The following is a 14,594-nucleotide window of genomic DNA, read 5'->3' as shown; positions in this document are numbered from 1 at the left end:
ACTGCCAAGGACTTTTTTCTTGGCCAGCCTTGCCACAGTTCTTCTTATACTAAATCACACTCTCCCCCAGCCTCCCCCTTGCTTTTCTCATGCAGATTACAGAAGCTGGAACTCAACTGACTGTGTCCTTGAAGCGGGGGGGGGGGGGGGTTGTTTAAACTCTTGGTGACCTAAAGAACTTTCTGAGCGTGCGCAATTAGCTGATGCATATTTACTTCTCCGCCCTGCATACTTAAGTAGTTAATTATAATGTACATGCGATGAATGTAGTGATGTAACCACACATATGTTTGTATGAAACGGAAATGAGCTGTTAGAGTTTCTGTTTCTGCACACGTGCCCAGGAGGGAAAAGATAAATACAGGCTGCAAAAATTCCTCAAGGGTTCGGAGTAATCTGAGTCTTTGACTCTGCTCTGACCGTATTTGCAAATATACCTTTTGTGCTGCTAATAAGTGTGTGTCTGTGATTTTGGTGGCCTCCAAGAAACGGACTGCAATCTTTTGCAACAGCTGGAAGGGACCTCGGGAGATCATCGAGTCCAGCCACCTGCCCAAAGGGCAGGAGGTCAGCTGGGGTCATAGGATCCCAGCAAGATAAGCATCCAATTTACTCTTGAAGGTGTTCAATGTAGGTGCTTGAACCACCTCTGATGGCAGACTGCTCCAGACCTTGGGGGCTCGGACAGGAGCCTGGTCATCCCTCAGGGCGCTCTGGTGAACAGACGTTCCCCCAGATCCTGGTGGTCACCCCTGATAAACTTATAGGTGGCCATCAGATCACGCCTGAGCCTGCGCTTTTCCAGGCTAAAGAGTCCCATGGCTCTCAGCCTGTCATCGTAAGATCTGTTTTCCTGACCTCTGATCATGCGCGTGGCTCTCCTCTGGACTCTCTCAAGCTTCTCCATATCCTTTTTGAATTGTGGAGCCCAAAACTGGACGCAGTACTCCAGCTGCGGCCTCACCAAGGCCGAGCACAAGGGGAGAATGAGGTCCCGGGATTTGCTCGAGAAGCATCTATGGATGCAAACCAGCATTTTGGTCGCTTTACTAGCCACAGCATTGCATTGCAGGCTCACGTTCATCTTGTGGTCAATGATGACCCCCAAGTCCCTTTCTTCTGTAGTGCTAGCCAACGTAGCACTGCCGAGCCTATAAGGGTGCTGCAGGTTTTTCCTCCCAAGGTGGAGAACCTTGCATTTTTCGGTGTTAAACACCATGAGGTTCTCGTCCGCCCGTTTGCTGAGCTTGTCCAGGTCAGCCTGGATCACCCGCCTGTCTTCTGGCGTGGATGCTTTGCCCAGGACCTCCTAACAACCATTTCACGAGGGAAAACACTCTGTAAGAGTCCCAGCTAAACAGGGCACATACGAGTCGGCTGCCAGACAAGACTTACTAAAAAGCAGGTATTTCTCAACCGAAGACAGAAGTCTAAAAACTAAGAAGCAGGACGAACTGGAATTTCTGGCATTCAGTGGGCATATCTACTTGTGCATTAATGTGCCATGGTTACTGCGCATTAAGTTTAGTACCTATAATAACAAGTACTAACTAAATGTGCAGTAACTGGTGCTACCACGCAGTCGTGCCAGCACACACCTTTTCAGTGATGCTAATGAGCAGTGGACTAATTCTACTGTGCATTAGTGCAATAGCACGGCTTTCGCCGTGACGGGCTACTGCTCAGTAAAATTAGACTACTGCGCATTTAGCGTCTCGTGTAGACCCACCCAATGGTGAATTTGGCATAATAAATCTCTCTAAAACCTGGTGGAATGATGATAATTGAAAGAATATTAATTCTGAGCTATCAACTGTATAGATCAGGAAGAACAGCTTTCACCAGTGGGGCAGTGGGCTCTTTACATTAAAGAGAGCACTGAATCAGGATGGAAATCTTACCTGATAGGAGAGAGATTATAGCATCTCTGTGGGCAGAAATTCAGTGTCTAAATAGGAAGAGAATCCTTTTGGGGCTAGCCTATTGATCCCCTGAGCTGCACAGTGGCAGAGAGCAAAAATACTAAGGGAGATTAGAGAGCCTGCAAAACCAGAGACCACAATACCAGTAATACGAGTGACCTCAATTATCTCCCTACAGATTGGGCAAATTTCACTTCTGGGCAGGATGCAGAGACTAACTTTCTAAGCACCAGAAGTGACTACTTCTAGGAATTAGTAGTCCTGGAGCACACAAAAAGAGGGACCCCAATTTAGTCCTAACCACTATCCAGGATTTACTCCAATGAAGGGGTAACTGCTGGTGCTGCTCTAACAGTGATCACAATTTAATCAGCTTCAGCATCCTTGTAGGAGGGGAAAAAACACACTTACCCCTGCTACATTAACATTTAACTTCAAGAAGGGGAACTACACAGACATGAGGATGATAGAAAGCAATTAAAAGCAGCAGCAAGAGGGATTACAATTTTTGGGGCAGTCTGGGAGTGTAAATGTATACCACAGATCCCAAAAAAATAGTAAGCACACTAAAAGAGGGCCTGCCTGGTTAAATGGTAGAGCAAAAAGGAGGCTATTAAAGGCAAAATATGTCATTCAAGAATCAAAAGTCATGTCTGAGTGAAGAAAACAGAACAGAACATAAACTCTGGCAAGTTAAATGTCAAACAACAAGACAAGCCAAAAAAAGAATCCAAGGAGCAACTTGCTAAAGACATAAAACATAATAATGAAAACATTTTAAGTGCATCCAAAGCAAGAAGCCTGTCAGGGATTTTGGGGGCCTATTAAACATTCAGGCCACATCCACACGAGTGGTGTGCATCTGCAGCAGCACAAATAGTAATGGCACAAATTTGTACGGCTACTTTGCACACCCCTGCTCATGCAGTTTGCAGCGGGACACATGCTGTACGGGGGTGACACAACACTTTGGCACGCTTTTTGCCACTTTGTTTCTCAGGGTCTTTTTTGCTACCAGGAAATCCTGGTAGCAAATTTTGCCCCAGTGCTGCAAATTGGCAGCGTGGGGCACAATTTAATGTGTAACATGTGCGGTTTGTGGCGCCACAAAGGGAGTTGCAGCACCACAAACTGCACGTGCCTGAACATCTGGATCCAGCCTCAGAGAATAAAAGGCACATTCGGGGATGGTAAGGCCTTTCCAGCAAAGCTACATGGGTCTGTTCATTAATTTTCACCTTGGAGCATATTAGAGAAGATTCCCAAACTGGAGACACTCCTTCCAGGGGGACATTGGTAGAACTGACCCAAAACAAGAGGTCAGTAGAGGGTTCAGGCTCAAGTTCGGGTTATGTTATATGGTAAACAATCGACAAATGACAAACCAGCAGGACCTGATGGCATTCACCCAGGAGTCCTAAAGGAGCTCAAACTCAGTATTGCAGACTTACTGGCTTTGGGATGTAACCTATTGCTAAAAACATCCTCTGTGCCAGAGGACTGGAGGATAGCCCATGGGACGGCTATCTTTAAAAATTGTTCCGGAGAGACTCCACAGACAGGCGAGCCTTCTCCCTGCCTTCCAGGTAATCATTTAAATAAAAACAATGTGCAGCTGATGCATTAAACACTGAAGCCTGGAAGGACAGCGAGCGAGCAGAGATCCGGCCCAGCCCCATCGTTTGGTTCTTATTACCTATCAAGAGCTTCAAGTGAGCAAGTGCTTGCTTGCAACGTGCCAATTCCTCCTCCCGGCTCGCCAGGACTGCTCTGCAGCTGAGTGGGGAGTGTTTGTCGCAGGGTCATCTTCATCTCCTTGCCTCTTATCAAAGGGAGGGCAAGAAACACAGAGACCACTGCTGGGAGCAGCCCGGCAGCCTCCATGCAAGGGGTGCAGGGGTGTCATGGACCTCTCTGCCCGGCTGGCACGGTGACTGGCAGGTGTTGCAGAGATGGACACGATGCTGCCTAATCAAGACCAATCTGTCTCAATGTGCATGCTGAGATCTGGAGGCATGGAAGAGAAAGCACCAGCAAACCTGGTACGAGGGAGGTGGAACGGGGATGTAAATCAGAGATCTCCCATGTTAGTGCTGTCTGCACGTTCCCGATCAAAGCTGATTAATTTCAAAGCGGCTGAGTAAGTAGTGGAAGAGCTCAAGAGGGCGAATGAGTTTGTTTTCGGAAACTCGATGTGAACAAAAAGCTCCTCCGAGGGAGATCTGTAGAGAAACAAAATAAGATAAAAGCTGTCTGTGGGGCCGTGTGATAGGAAAGGACGTGAAATGTCTTGACAGTCAAATCAGAGGAGCTGCTTCCTGTACAGGATGCCGTTTAGGAACAAGTCAAGTCCTGCAGTGGGATGAAATCACGACGTGCAGTAATATGGGCTCGGGAATGACTGGGTAGGCTGCAGCATTCAGCGGACCAAAACCTGAATAGGAGCCAGCAGCGTGCTCTTACGGGGGAAAAAGGCAACAGCAGACTGGGTTGTATAAACAGGAGTGTCAAGGGCAAATCAAGAGAAATCATTCTTGCACGCTATTCAGCACTGGTGAGGCCTTGCCTGGAGTCCCGAGTACAGATATGGGCCCCCCACTTCAAGAAATATGTGGACAGGTTGGAAAGGGTCCCGCGGAGAGGAAGAAGAATGATTAAAGGCCTGGGGAGCGTGACGCAGGGGGAAAGGCCGAAAGAGCTAGGGTGGCTAGGTCTGGAGAAGAGAAGACTGGGAGAGATTTGATAACAACCTTCAACATCCTGAAGGGAGATCGTGGAGAGGATGGAGATGGGCTTGTGTCTGCGGGCACAGGGCGCGGGACGAGGAGCAATGGGCTCACACTGCAGCGGAGGAATTTTAGGCCGGAGATGAGGAGAAACTTTCTGACTCCGAGGGCGGCCGAGCACTGGAACGGGATCCTAGAGAAGTGGTGGCCTCCCCATCCCTGGAGGAGTTCAAGACCCGGTTAGACAGACACTTGGCTGGGATGTTTAGCCCGGGATGATCCTTCCCTGAGCAGGGAGCTGATAACCGTTCCGGGCCTACTTTCCTATGATGCTATATATTATATATAACCCCACCCCAAACGTCCCTCTTCTATTGCATCTATTAGCACAATTCATCCAATGGACCGTGTGGACCTCACTTCTACAGGACATCGTGGAGGCTGGTCATTTCACCATGTTCAAAAGGAGACTGAACAAATTGGACAAATACCAGTGGGTTTTTAACCCGATAGTTAGGGGTGCAACCTACCTATTAGGACTTGGCAGGCTGAAAGGTGTAGGGGGAAACAAGCAGGGAACAGATTAGTCTGCATAGGCTCTCTATGATATTTCTTATGAACTAAATTAAAGAAAACAATGACAAAGTTTAAAGATAAATTTAAGACACAGTTAAGCGTTACTTTTTGTTTTCTCAGCGCAGGTCAGGATGGTGGTACAGATTAAAGACACCCTCAAAGAAATGGTTTTTTTTTAATCAAGTTAACACAGTTTATCCCTGACTTAAAAGTAGAGGAAAAAAGGTTAAAAGACAAAACTTGTTGAAAGAAAAATGTTCTGTAACATCCTTATAGTACACGAAACTCATCTGACACAGAAACATTCCTGAAGTGGCCTCTTTCTGCTTAGGGTTAAAGGTGTTTTCTGACTGTGTGTGAAGCTGGGGGGACTGAGCCATCTCTCCTTTTAATGGCTGCATTTTTCAATTGTAGGTTCTCATTATGATAAAAAGGAGGACGAAAGGTGCATGCAAGCATAGGTTCCAGCATCAGGGTGGCAGTCTCTTCTCCCCAGCTCCAGTTTCACTGCACTTTTAGACTAGTTTTTCAAAGATGCAGAAATGTGGCTGTGCAAAGCATCCAGTTGCACATACCCATGCACAACTGCATACACCACAGTCTGCTTTCCCGTGCAAACACACCGACAGTAGCTTTGTCTTACACCACCTGAATTACACATGCATTGGTGAGTTGGCTACTGAAAACAGTGGCAAGAGACAGGTTCTGTATTGTTTCCTTATCCTCGTTAGTAGAGCCCTGGTTCTTACCTGTACAGTACTGTCACCCGGGAGGACTGATCTGGGAACCATGCCTGCAGCAGGTCCTTTCTGGGGCTCCCTGTGCCCGCTCCCATTTCCCTCTGATCAAGCACACTGTAGGCAGAGAACTGGCATTAGTCATTACATGGACTGGGCCCACTAACTCATGCAGGCGCTACCTGGGCAGGGGAGGGTCGCCAGACTGGTTACTTAAACAGGAAAAACAGGAAACACATTTACATTTAGACAATAACCTGTGGAAAATGGGACCATCCAACCTTACTTATCTGTTCACTCCATTAACATTAGAAGAAAAGACCAAATGCATTGAACGTTATCATCTTGCTCATAAGAGATGCTGAGATAAAAGAGCAAAGCAAATCATAAACTAAAGTGAAGAAGTACCAGACCAGTGTAAATAAGGAAGGGAAGGAGATAAGGAACTTATCTCCTTTCGCCCTTTTTGCACTTGCAGGATCTGAATCCCAATTAAGTGACACTGCCCAGGTTTGCAAGAAATCTAATTTAATCCAGTTCTGGAAGTTCCAGTGAAACAAAGGCAGACAAGGGTCTTTGGGTAAATCTGCTATCTTTCATTAGACCAGCTAAAATAGTTAGAAAAAGTCTTCTTTGCCAGCTTTTGGGTACGAGCACCCTTCTTGAGACAGAGGAAGCCTCTGCAGTTGGTTTGTGCTCTTCCTGGGTGGGATAGAGGTTGCAAGAAAGCCGGTCAGTGAAAATGCAGATGGGGAGGGTGAAATTCTTGCATTCTGGCTTCGGGCCTCTCTCCCATCCAGGACAGCAACTGCAGATGCTTCCTCTGCCTGGAGAAGGGTGTTTGTACCCAAAAAGCTTACAAAGAAGACTTTTTCCAACTATTTGAGTTGCTCTAATAAAAGATATCAGATTTACCCAAAGAACCTGGTCTGCCTATGTCCTTGGATCAACATGGCTATGCCCAACACCAGTTGGTTGTAGACAAAGAAAACAAAGAAATTTAAATCAAGCCAATCAAGGACCTTTGATTTGAATATTAAGACCATGTTTACCAACCCCACATAAATTGGGGATGTGACTGGCAGGGATTTGGAAGGAGGCTCTTCAACGACACCCGTGGCACTGCAGTGCCCCTGCTGAAGGAGGATTTCCCTCGCCTGCTGTGGAGCCTGAGAAGCTGGCTGATTCCACTCCATGGCAAGACTCCTCCTATAAGATAATGCTTTCCCTTGGCAATTAATCTAAGTTTTGTCTGCTAATAATACATGTCTCACACCGGTTTGAATGACCCTACAGTACAGTCCATTTAAATTATTTTGTCACCCTTCCCACCTTCAGCAAATGCTGTTAAGCCACTTAACTCTGGCAAGCACTTTCCAAGGGGTCCGTTCTAACTCCGGTTGTTTTCCTGGGGACCCTGCAAGCCAGCCTCATCCAACTTTTCAGCAATCCTGGAAGGTGTCAATTCAGCACAAAAAGATGCCCTTGCAAAACTGAAAGGAGGATTTCCTTCCCAGTGTTTCCTTCCCACTTTTCCTTTCCTGTCATCTTGATCACTCTAACAAATCTACCTCCCTTCATTTTTCTCTCTAAAGAGTCACAGAAAAGTAGGACTGGAAGGAGGTCATTCCTGCCCCTCGAGCAGGGGGCTGGACTCAATTTCATAGACATTAGGGCTGGAAGGGACCTCGGGAGATCATCGAGTCCAGCCCCCTGCCCCAAGGACAGGAAGTCAGCTGGGGTCACAGGATCCCAGCAAGATAAGCATCCAATTTACTCTTGAAGGTGTTCAATGTAGGTGCTTGAACCACCTCCGCTGGCAGACTGCTCCAGACCTTGGGGGCTCGGACAGGAAAGAAATTCTTCCTTATGTCCAGCCTGAAACGGTCTTGCAGGAGTTTGTGACCGTTCGACCTCGTCATCCCTTGGGGCGCTCTGGTGAACAGACGTTCCCCCAAATCCTGGTGGTCGCCCCTGAGAAACTTATAGGTGGCCACCAGATCACCCCTGAGCCTGCGCTTTTCCAGGTTCAAGAGTCCCGTGGCTCTCAGCCTGTCATCGTAAGATCTGTTTTCCTGACCTCTGATCATGCGCGTGGCTCTCCTCTGGACTCTCTCAAGCTTCTCCACATCCTTTTTGAATTGTGGGGCCCAAAACTGGACGCAGTACTCCAGCTGGGGCCTCACCAAGGCCGAGTACAAGGGGAGAATGACGTCCCGGGATTTGCTCGAGAAGCATCTATGGATGCACGCCAGCATTTTGGTCGCTTTACTAGCCGCAGCATCGCATTGCAGGCTCATGTTCATCTTGTGGTCAATGATGACCCCCAAGTCTCTTTCTTCTGTAGTGCTATCCGACGTAGCACTGCTGAGCCTATAAGGGTGCTGCAGGTTTTTCTTCCCAAGGTGGAGAACCTTGAATTTTTCGGTGTTAAACACCATCAGGGTCTCATCTGCCCATTTGCTGAGCCTGTCCTGGTCAGCCTGGATCACCTGCCTATCTTCTGGCGTGGATGCTTTACCCCAAAGTTTGGTGTCATTGGTGAGCTTGGCCAGTCTGCTTCTGACTCCAATGTCCACATCGTTAATGAAGATGTTGAACAATATGGGTCCAAGGCCAGAGCTTGGGGGACCCCACTGGTCACAGGGCACCACGATGAGTGACTGCCATCTAAAGACCGATGCAAAGTACCCATTTAATAGGTTGGCTTTTTCCTGGGTGTCAGTTGTCAGTTGCCCCATCTGGTTCAGCAGGGGTCCAACGTTGCCCTTGCTTTTCCTCTGGCTCCCCACATATCTGAAAAAAGTATTTTTATTGTCCTTGATGCTTGAAGCTAGTTGGAGTTCAGTTGCAGCTTTGGCTTTCCTGGTTTGCTCCCTGCAGGACCGGACCAGTGCAGAATAATCCTCCTTGGAGGCGAATCCCATCCTCCATCCATTGTAGGCCTTTCTTTTTAGCCTCAGGAGGTCTGCTAGATCCCTGGAGAGCCTCGATGATCTTCCGAGGTCCCTTCCAGCCCTAATGTCTATGAAAATCTGGTCCAACGCCCTACTCAAGGGAGGAACTTCTCCATCCAAGCCACCCTATGCAAGCATTTGTCCTCACCTAGTCTTAACCCTGCAGGAGAAACCATCATTCACAGCTACCAGGCACAGTGCTCAAAACACATCAAGAACAGCCTAACCTGCCAGAAGCAAATCCGGGAGGTGAGGGCACTGCCAATATCCCACCAGCGCACTTTAGTTAAGAAAATACAGCAGAGCATACAATTACAACGCAGCAGGGACACGAGGCCATGGGCCAGATGAGTGGCACAGAGCTGGTCTGTGGGCTGGATCAGGCCCACCAAGCAGCCCTCTTCCACCGGATCCAACATGTAGGGCTGGGCTGGCACAGGTGCCCTGAACCAGCGCTGTGTGCACCGGGGCCAACCCCACGCACCGTGCGCCAGGCAAGCCCCACGCGCAGTACATGCAGCGTGCTGGTCTAGACCGAGTCCCGCGAGCAGCGCTGCGGGCTGCACGATAGGTCACGCAAAGAGGTTTGGGCTCTCTGTCCCAGCCGCACTCCTGCAGCTTGACCCACGCTTCTTGGCAACGCTTATAAATATAAACCCTGGGGTCCCAACCCAGCTCTCGGTGATGTCAATGGGAATGTCGCAACCCCTTATCTCACCCTACTAGGCAGATGCACGTGCATAGCTCAGAAGTGGAACAACCTGCACAGTGCACTCGGTGTGTCGCCTGCGTGCAGACGCAACGGGCACCGGCTTTCTGTTGTTGAGCCAAGACTGCAAATATGGACTCCACTCAAAGAGCAAAGTAATTAAGAAATCTGGCAGACTCCTTGAGGGGCTGGCTGCCAGTCTCACCAACAGGCACAGACCCGGGCCCCAGTGTGTCAGGCATGACACAAGCACAGAACAAAAAAAAGGGGGGCCGTTCTCAAAGGTTACACAGTTGTGCACCAAACCCCACTGGGCCTGATGTGCCAGAGAGTTGTTTTGGGAGGATAGGGTAACACACAACAGGGCTTTTTCCCAGTGAGAATCAACTTGTTTGATCAAAAATACAAAAACTAAATTCCCATATTCAAACAACTCTGCCGAAACCCAGCCATCTGTCTGTCACCAAGCCATTGACCAGCTGTAGGCTCAAATTCTCATCAGCACCTTCAATCAAATGTGTGTTTTCGCAATGGCTTATACACCCAATGTGCCCACATCTGCAATGTTCATAGAATCACAGAATCGTAGAAAATGAGGGTGGGAGGGACCCCAGGAGGTCCCATCTAGTCCAACCGCCTGCTCCAAGCAGGACCAGCCCCAACTACATCATCCCAGCCAGGGCTTTGTCTACTCGGGTCTTCAACACCTCCAAGGATGGAGACTGCACTGCTGCTCTGGGTGACCTGTCCCAGGGCTTCTCCACCCTCCTAATGAGAAAATTCTTCTCAATATCCAACCTCAACTTCCCTTGCTGCAGCCTGAGCCCATTGCTCCTTGTCCTGCCATCTGCCCCCACTGAGACCAGCCCAGCGCCATCCTCTTTGCAGCCCCCCTGCAGGGAGGTGAAGGCTGCCGTTCAGTCCCCCTCGGTCTTCTCTTCTGCAGACTCAATCAGCCCATTTTCCTCAGCCTCTCCCCACCAGTCCTGTCCCCCAGCCCCCCAAATCATTTTCGCTGCCCTCTGCTGGACTCTCCCCAGCGTGTCCACATCCTTTCTGTAACGGGGGGCCCAAAACTGGATACAGGACCCCAGATGTGGCCTCCCCAGTGCTGGACAAAGGGGAAGAATCACTGCCCTCGACCTGCCGGCACCGCTCCTCCCCAGGCAGCCCAGGATGCCGGTAGCCTTCCTGGCACCGAGGGCACACTGCTGGCTCCTGTTCAGCTTCTTGTCCCCTGTCCCCCAGGTCCTTTTCTGCAGAGCTGCTGCCCAGCCCGTCACCCCCCGCCTGCCCCGGTGCAGGGGATTGCCCCTCCCCAGTGCAGGACTTTGCACTTGTCCTTGTTGAACCTCATAAGATTTATTTTGGCCCAATCCTCCAATCTGTCTAGGTCACTCTCATCCCAAGTAAGTCTTGGATCTGTGCACTAGTTATTTGCATACTTCTGTTGAAAATAAAGTGTTCTGCTACATTTCATAGGCACAAACTATTTCAGGCACTTGCTGGAACAAACAGCAAAGCTGAGCTTTCCTCAGATGCATAGTCTGTAGGGATCTCTCCGCCGGCTTTTGATTTTCTGCATCTTCTAGCTACCTTAAAGATCAAAATGTAAAATCTAGCAGCCAGGGACATTCTGGGGATTTGGGATGCTCTCTCTGGAGACTCGTCAGTGCATAAATCAATGATCAGACGACACGCATGCACTTTCGTAGGTATTCCATCTATGACAGGTGGGGCGCTGGCGCAATTCCTTATTTTAAATCACCCAGGTAGAATTCAGCACAAGGTATGTTAGAAACATACTTCATTTTATTTTACACCCACGCCTCCATGCACTATAGGAAAGAGCACCCCTGAATATGAATTAGTTATGTAAATACAAGCCAGACTGCAGCATCCTTTGCACAAGCAGATTACCCCTTCGCCTACTGAAAGGTATTCTTCACTGTGGTTTCTCCAGAAGCAAACCAGAGCTGGAGTAGCATATCTTGAATGAAAAGCCAGTTTGTTATATGCCACAAAGCTCTTTTAAGCCTCAGGTAAGATACTGTGCTATGTATTATTCAGCAAGGTCTGGTGTAAAGCATATATATGTAGGGCGGTAACCAGATCGGGCCCCAGGGTGCCCATGCGGCCCTGAGTACCCTCTCTTCTCTCCTGCCATGCCTTGATGGAAATTTAAGGGTCCTAAAACATGTCCTCGTCCTTCCTTCGCCAGTGGGTCCCCTCCCAGACCCCACTCGCCCAGTACCGGTGTGTCTGTAGTTGGGTCCTCCTGCCCCACATGTGCCTCAAGGCACCCATCGGCTCATGGGTTATTCATGGCCTCCGAACCTCCTCTACAGCCTGGCCTGGTGTCCATCCTTCTTGGACACTAGGCCTCCCAGCCCTGTCCTTGTCCTATTCTGGGTAACGAGCCGACTATGGATGGCTGGTCTCTGCCCTGTGCTGGGCAATGAGTCTGCTTTTGTGTCAAAGCCCTCGTGGGCTCAGGACAATTGCATGCCTTCAGGCACTGCGAGGACCTCCACCAACCCCTGACCGTCTCAAACCCAAACCACCCACACAGCCCACAATGCAATCAGAAGTCCCTCTGGCTGCAACAGAAGTCCCCCTGCCCCGGGGATGCAGCACACCAGAGCCGCCGGGCGCCATCCCCAGACCGCAGCTGCAGGCATCTTGCAGAGCTCAGGGCATCGCGAGTAAGAACTGACCGCCTGCTCTCCGGCCCTGGCTTTACGCCCCTCCTGAGCGCTGCCCGACTGGTTACATGGCTCTGCCAACACTCGCAGATATTGCTGCAGATACAATGACCCTCTTGCTCTGCCCTACAAGGGCTTAGCTGCAGTGTGGTGAGGACACCTGGGGTCCCCCTTCCTGGCTCTGCCTAGCCTGCAGCTCTCTGCCCATGGGCTGCCTCCCTGTCTACCTCAGTGCAGTTTGCTTGTCCGTCCCCACTCCCTGCATGCGTTCTCTTCCCCGGGGGGACCTCCAGCTGGACCTATGAGTCTGTCTGCTTGCCGGCGGCATGTTCATGAGCAGCTAGCTTGCTTCCAAGCTGCACACCCTCCCAATCCAGCTCAGTCCGCTCTAGTTTCCTCTTAAAAGAACAGGAGCCTCCTGGCTTCCTGTTAAAAGTACACATAATATGTGGAATTGTGATTGCAATGTCTCAAAATCATCTTGAGCAATGGTAGGAAATACTGCACCTATACTGTACTTTCTGCTGACACATCCCCATTGGTGCATCTTTGCAAAGCCTCTGTATGTGTCCTATCGCAATGAACTCAGTCACTGCCCTGGTTTCCATGAAGTCTAGACAAGAAATGGCAAGGAAGCCCATATCAAATGGTTCAGGCTACATAAAGCATGCAGTAGCTAAACACACATAATTAGCAGTAAGCAGTATATGCATACGAGTATATGTATGCCTATGTGCCTGTTTCACTGCCTCAGTTTCCTCCTCTGTAAAATGGAGATAATGATATTAGCCTCTTTTGTAAGGAAAAATAGGGCCAGATTCTGTTCCATCAAATAGGCATGTACGGGGATGCAGGTATCTAAGCGTTCATTATCCCTGAAGACCCATTCATGCATCTACCTTTGAAACACACTGTCATCTTACCCTTAAAACTGAATTATAACAGAGGTTGAGGACCCACCCATCCTTTGCATCAACAACTTTTTCAGGGATTTGAGCAGGGTCGAACAGCGTGTCTAAGGCCACGTACATGCATAAGAGGTGAAACGGACTTGGGCCTTGCTGCCTAAGGCACCGTGTACATGGGACAGGGTGGAAAGGACACTGGACTGTGTCACAGGACACCTGGGTTTCATCCCTGGCTCTGCCACAGGCATGCTGGCTGGCCTTTAGCAAGTTACCTCATCTCTCTGTGCCTTTTGCTTCTCATGCGTCAAACGGGAAAATTATTAGTATCGGTCCCCTCATAAGGCACTTGGAGACCTACCGATGAAAACCACTATATAAGAGATTTTATAGATAAGAAAATGCCAGCAGCACTCAGATCTGCACACATATACACACATTAACTCAAATACCTAAATTCCCTGAGCAGTTTACCAAGCACAGGGGACAAATGAACTGCTTTTAAAGGATAAATTCATCCAGGTAAAATGGACCAGATCAAGGCCTTTTCACCATCTGCCTCTGACTTAAACCCCATTCTTATCCCTCCATTTATCCCCCCTTTTGCCGCTGCTAAAGCTTTTCCATAGCTTTGCAATTTAAGACTACTCCTGGGAGATCTGACCAAATCAAAGGCACCCCAGCAAGCATGATTCTCATAGCCCAGATGTTTGAAGCATCCATCAATAATTCTAATTTGTCGCTGAATGGCACCAATGCTTGCTCTGGGCAACAATTTCTGTGGTTTTTATTTTAGCAAATTTCCCATGTTTATTTTTTATAGGCAAGCACGCTTTTCTGTGATGTTTCTTTTGCAATAAAAAGCACACACTGGACCTAAGGAATAAAGCCCGCGGGAAACAGAACTTGCTTGGAGAAATGGTTTTGTTACCATACCAGCTGGCCCACTCCAGCACCCTAACTGTTGTTATATCTTAAAACTGGGAGCTCTAGGAACAAGAGCATTTTCATTTCACCTCCATGCCCATGCTTAACCACTGCATTCACAGACAACATGTGGGGAAAGACAGCCCTACAGAAATGAGCCTGCAGAGAAAATTTCAGTGACATAAAAAAGAAAACAGCACTTGTCTTGTGATAGACCTGCTCCCTTCTGCCACTCAGTTCAACAGAGCCCTGTGTTTTCTTCAGTCTTCCCATAAATGACCCTGAGATCTTTCTTGCCAGGGCTTATTACAGTTCCCGGGGGAAAGGGCTCCGAGCCAACACCTGATGACATCAATAGGGGTCTTTCCAATACTCCAACAGGCTTTGGACCAGACTCATAAATGGACTTACCTGTTATCCTTAGTGACAC

Source organism: Crocodylus siamensis, chromosome 2 (assembly GCF_052110815.1).
Source record: "Crocodylus siamensis isolate JL-2025a chromosome 2, ASM5211081v1, whole genome shotgun sequence".
NCBI classification, from domain to species: Eukaryota; Metazoa; Chordata; order Crocodylia; family Crocodylidae; genus Crocodylus; species Crocodylus siamensis.
This window is presented reverse-complemented; position numbering follows the sequence as displayed.